Genomic DNA, 5,778 nt, shown 5'->3' on the forward strand with positions numbered 1-5,778 from the left:
AAAAAAAATCTTTGTGATTAAGATTTTCTTTCTTCTAGTCTTCTATATATCAATGTTTTCACTCTTTTTTAAAACAATAAAACCATCTTAACAAACTGTGTGAAATCAATGAACCTTTATAGGGTATTTCAGATAAACAAAGAGACAAATTAGTTTAGACAGATCATATGATCAGAGTAACTCTGGTGATCGAGATAGCAGACTCTAAAGGATATCTCTAGCTCCCTACCATAAAATTGGGATATTGCTATGGAAAGGGGAAATAAAAAGTAGTGGCCTGCCAAAGACAGAAAACAAAACATGGCCTTCATTTTTATTATTATTATTACTGTGATTAGAACCACAATTTTAGCTTTTGTGCTGATAGTTGTTGTTAAATGCTTTGGAGTAGGTTCCAATCCCTATATAGGGATTCCAAGGAGTGGTTGATGAGCTTGAACTGGTGACCTTGGGGCTCTTGGAGCTTAAACCAATTTTGCAGTCCAGCACATTAACCCACAGTGCCATACCAGGACTTCTTTGTACTGCTTAGTTGGTATTAAACTATGAATATTTTAAATAATATCTTGTGTAATAAAACTATCTACATTCTTTCAAGCCTTTTAATATATTTCAAGTTATTTTTCTAGGCACTGAATCATTATATATAGATGATTGTTTTGCTATTTTATTTAAAAATTTTAATGTTATTACATCATTTGTCATTTTATTGCATTTTCAAATATAATCTGACAGTTATTTTAAATCTAACAGAATTGCTAAATTTTAAAAATATAATTGCTACACTTTTTAAATGAACAGTTCTAACAGAGCTGTCTCTAGTTTTTCACTATTCAGTATGTTTCTTTATTTGTGTTTCTAATATGTAATTTTTAACCATGTTAAAAAGAGTATTTCAATCACTAAGCTAGGATTTTTAAAAATTAGGTTTGGATACTGAATTTTATAAAATAGTGGTTTGTATATGTTCAGATTTTATTTTACTCCTTTATTTATGAATTAATTACAGTATTAGATTCTATTATATTTTCTTGTGTTGAATCATCTTATTAGTTCTTGTTGTTGTTGTTGTTAAGTACTATCTTAAGTGGAGTCAGTTCCGTCTCATAGTGACCCTGTACAGGGTTTCTGTGGCTATAAATCTTTATGGAAGCAGAAAACCTCATCTTTCTCCCGTGGAACAGCTGGTAGTTTCGAACTGCCGACCTTGAGGTTAGCAGCCCAATTCATAACCACTACGCTACCAGAACTCCCCTTATTAATTCTTAGGACTTGATTAGTTCTTAGGACTTGAAAATGATCCTGTTTTTCACACACGTCAGAACAACAGCCCCACCTTTCAGTCTCTGGACACTGGAGACACTCTGAATTGGGCACCCAATAGGACTATGATCCCATTTGGCCTGTGACACCATTCTCCTAACCCACTGAAACAACACCCTCATCATCCAGAAATGAGGTAGTGGAGACCCCAATCTTCAAATCCTATAAACACACTGTGTTTACATAAAGTCGCTAGCTGAAACCCAGTATACAAAAGCTACTGCATCAAAAAAAAAAGAAAATCTTTGTAGCCCCCAAACACAAGTTTGTATTGTGACACATTTTTCCTTCTCACAAAATTGGTGGTGGTGGTGATTATGTGCCATGGAGTTGGTTCTGACTTATAGCCACACTGTATAGGGTTTCCAAGGCTGTAAATCTTTACAGAAGCAGATAGCCTCATCCTTCTCCTGTAGGGCAGCTGGTGTATTCCAACTGCTGACCTGTGGTTAGCAGCCCAACTTAGACTAGCAGAGTTCCTTCTCACAAAATTAGAGGAGTGCAGTATCAGTTTTTATGTTTTGCTTATGTTTCCTACTCAGTTTTCATGAGTTAGTCATAAAAACTCTGCCATGAGTTGATTTTGATTCTGCTCCTTAGGGTATCCAAGACTGTAAATATTCTCAGGAGTAGATAACCTCATCTTTCTGTTCAAGCAGTTGGTGGGTTAAACCACCTACCTGTAGGATAAACACTGGGCTGCTAACCACAAGGTCAGTTGTTCAAATTTACCACCTAGTGCTCAGAAACCCTATCTAGGATCCCTATGAGTCCAAACCAACTTAACAGCAATTAATAATATAAATAACTTTTGAGTTTAGTAGTCCTACTTTTGTAGCATACTTAGAGTTGAGTTTTCCAAATCTGAAGAGTTATTCTAAGTTTAAATTCTTCTTAGGTCAGAGTTAATAGAAAAATAAATATATCCTTACGTCCCACTTAGTGAAAAGTAGCTGGTGATGTGTTCTTCACTAAATATTTTCTCCCTGTAAAGTGTTGCGTTCTGTCTCAGATCTCAGAAAGTCTCACAGCTCTCTAATCATTTCACAAGGCTATTGTTATTTGTCTGTCAATAAAGCCAGACAGTAGTGTGATCACTCAAGATTTCTGTTGTTTGCCAAGTATCCTTAGCTTAGAAGTGTGCTATTCAACAACTACTCTGATTTCCTTCAGCATTAATCGTTGAATTTTTCAAACTCCCATTTCATTTGATAGAAGCCTGCTACATTTAAGTATTTCATTTGACCTACTGTTGTTCAATGAAATGGAATGGAAATGCTTTCTAAATTACCTATTTTGGTCTCCTTTCTCTTGGTATTGTGAAAATATATTCTTTCTATAAGTTCCATATGCATCCTAACAAATAATTGTTCTGCTTATTTGGAGCTTGTCAGTTCTATTTTTTTTTTTTTTTTTAATGTAGTAGGAAAACAGGCTGTGCTCATCTAATGGACCTGTCTGGTGGGCATTCTCCTGAAGCAGCTCTTCTAAAACCGAGGATACATTAGATGGCGTTAAGTCTGACATTTCAGACAGGTGTTCTAATTTACCTAAAAGTGTTACAGGTTAGGATGGAGGAAGAAAACCTATAAAGCAGTCAATGTTTAAAAACAAAGTGAATGTTTTCTCATTAGCTTCATGGCAGCAAATAATATATACTGCAATGAAGTTACAAGACTTAACAAGGATAGATGTAGAGATTGGAAACTTTGTTTCTAGATTTTTAAGAACAAGTGAGTGCAAATAAGCATTATCTGCTATTAATATGAATACATATGCTTGAATGAGTGTGAGCAGTAGATAGCTACAGATACATATATTATACAGAAATACCAAATTATAACCACTTTATATTCCCAGATTGAGCAATAGCCCAAAAAATAAAGGAAATAGAGAATTAGTACAGTGTTTGAATAAGAACAAAGACTGAGTTTCAAAATATGATAAAATCAATAGAAAATGGACAATGCAATAAATTATATAGATGTTTATAAAATGTTTGCTCTTCAGGATCATATACATATAATGGACATCAATATGAATTATTAATTTTTTATTATTTATAAATACATGCAGTGTTCTTTACATGATAGTTGTTGTTAAGTTGTGAAGTGTAGTTGAGTCAGTTTTGACTCATAAGCGACCTTGCATAGGGTTTCCAAGGAGCAGCTGGTGGGTTTGGTACACCAACCTTGTGGTTAGCAGTCCAGTGCTTATCCTACAGCACCATACCAGGACTCCTACATGAGAATAGACCATATGGAATGAGATTGGTATTATTAATTTTTGGAGCAGAGAAAATAATGAGTTATATGAAGAGAAACAAGAAAAAGAAGCAGGAGCAGGAATTGGAGTGAAGAAAATAACCACACAATTCATAAAGAAAGGATGAATTCTGAGGCCGTGTAAGGATTTAATTAATGAATCACCTGTTTTTCAGTTAAATGGGGTGATCCGTTTTTTTCTGTTATTTTCTTAAGGTCAAAGTTTGTTTTAGCACCTAGATTATTATTACCTGGCTCCTGTGACAAGACAAGGAGAGACTCAAAAGCCTGAAGAAGGTTAGCCATGATTCTAATATGGCCTACTTCATGTTATGGAGCAATATAACAGAAAATATAACCATTATTCAGAACAACTGCTATTGTGTCTTTGTCAAAAATATTTCCTAAGTAATTACACCAGTAGACAAAATACATAAGATATTCTTTCACTTTTGTGTTTTTCAATCTGGAATTTTTATTTTTGAAGATAAAGATAGAGTTCAAGTGGCTTAGTAATACAGCATGAGGACTGCTTTGGTAGAGGAAACAAACCTCAAATATGGAATCAAGGTGATATTTAGCTTAATAAGAATGCCCATTAAAAAGTTGGACTCAAAATAATTCACAATAAGGGCATTATGTAATGTCAACATACTTAATGATTCACCAAAATAATCTAGACTGCCTACTTTGTACCTTGCATTCTGTAATCTTAATCACTTTTTCAAATGTATATTTGATTTTCCAATATTTATATCAAAATATTCCATAAAACTTTTGCAAATAAAAAAGAAAGCAAGATTTGATGAATGCCTAGGTAGTCTCTTTGGAGTCCTGGTGTGGGGCTGTAGGGTTAACACTGGACTGCTAAGCACAAATTTGGTAGCTCAAATCCACCAGCTGCTCCTCAGAAGCCTTGTGAAAGACCACTATGAGTCAGAACTAATTTGATGGCACTTGACAACAACAACATATAGTCTCATTAAATCCTCAAATCAGCTTTACATGATTAGCATTATTATGATAATGTACCATTCAGAGAATGTCACAGAAATGACTATATTTCAAATAAAGAAATCAAAGTATTGCATTGGGAAAATCTGTTGCACAAGACATATATGTATATATTCATGGCTATATTTCAAGGCCAACACTCTATGATTACGTCTTCTTCTTATTATACCAGGTGAGGCTTACTGTTGTTAAGTCCTATCAAGCTGACTTTGAGTCCTAGTGATGCCTATGCACAACAGAACAAATACTTGCCTGGTCTGGCACTTATTATCAATGTTTGAGCTCATTGTTGCAGTCACTGTGTCAATCCATCTCACTGGGAGTCTTCCTTTTTTTCTCTGACCCTCTATTTGCTAAACATGATATCCTTTTCCAGGGATTGATTCTTCCTGAAAACATGTCCAAGATTCATGAGAGGAAGTCTCATCGCATTCTCATTTCTAAGGCGTATTCTGGCTATAATTCTTTCAAGACTGTTTTGTTTGTTTTTCTGGCAGTCCATGATGTTTTCAATATTCTTATCCAACACCACAGTTTAAATGCATCAATTCTTCTCCCACATTTTTCATTTATTGTCCAGTTTATGAGGTGATTGTATGCATCTGAGATGATTGAGAAGACCATGACTTGGGTCAAGCTCTCCTTAGTACTCAAGGTGTCATCTTCTCTTCTTAACACTGAAAAAATGTCTTGTGCAACAGATTTTCCCAATGCAATACTTAGTTTGATTTCTTTTCAAGAGCATTGATTCTGGATTCAAGTAAAATTAAATCTTTGACAATTTTAATTTTTTTCCCTGGTGATTATGGTGCTGTTTGTAGGTCAAATGTTGAGGATTTTTGTTTTCTTTTGTTGTGCTGTAAACCATACTGAAGGCTGTATTCTTTAAGCTTTATCAGCAAGTACTTCAAGTCCTCTTCACTTTCAGCAAACAAGGTTGTGTCATACTGTTAATGAGCCTTGAAATCTTGTGACATGTTCTTGTTCATATAGTCTTGCTTCTTGGATTATTTGCTCAATATACAGATTGACTTCTGTTGATGTTGTTAGGGGCCATCAAGTCAGTACCAATTCACAGCAATCCTATGCACAGAAGAATGAAATACTGCTCGGTCCTGAGCCAACCTCACAATCATTACTGTTTGAATCCATTGCTGCTCCTCAGAAGCCTTATGCC

The sequence above is a fragment of the Chrysochloris asiatica genome, unplaced genomic scaffold, assembly GCF_000296735.1.
Source record: "Chrysochloris asiatica unplaced genomic scaffold, ChrAsi1.0 scaffold00010, whole genome shotgun sequence".
In the NCBI taxonomy this organism is placed as follows: Eukaryota; Metazoa; Chordata; class Mammalia; order Afrosoricida; family Chrysochloridae; genus Chrysochloris; species Chrysochloris asiatica.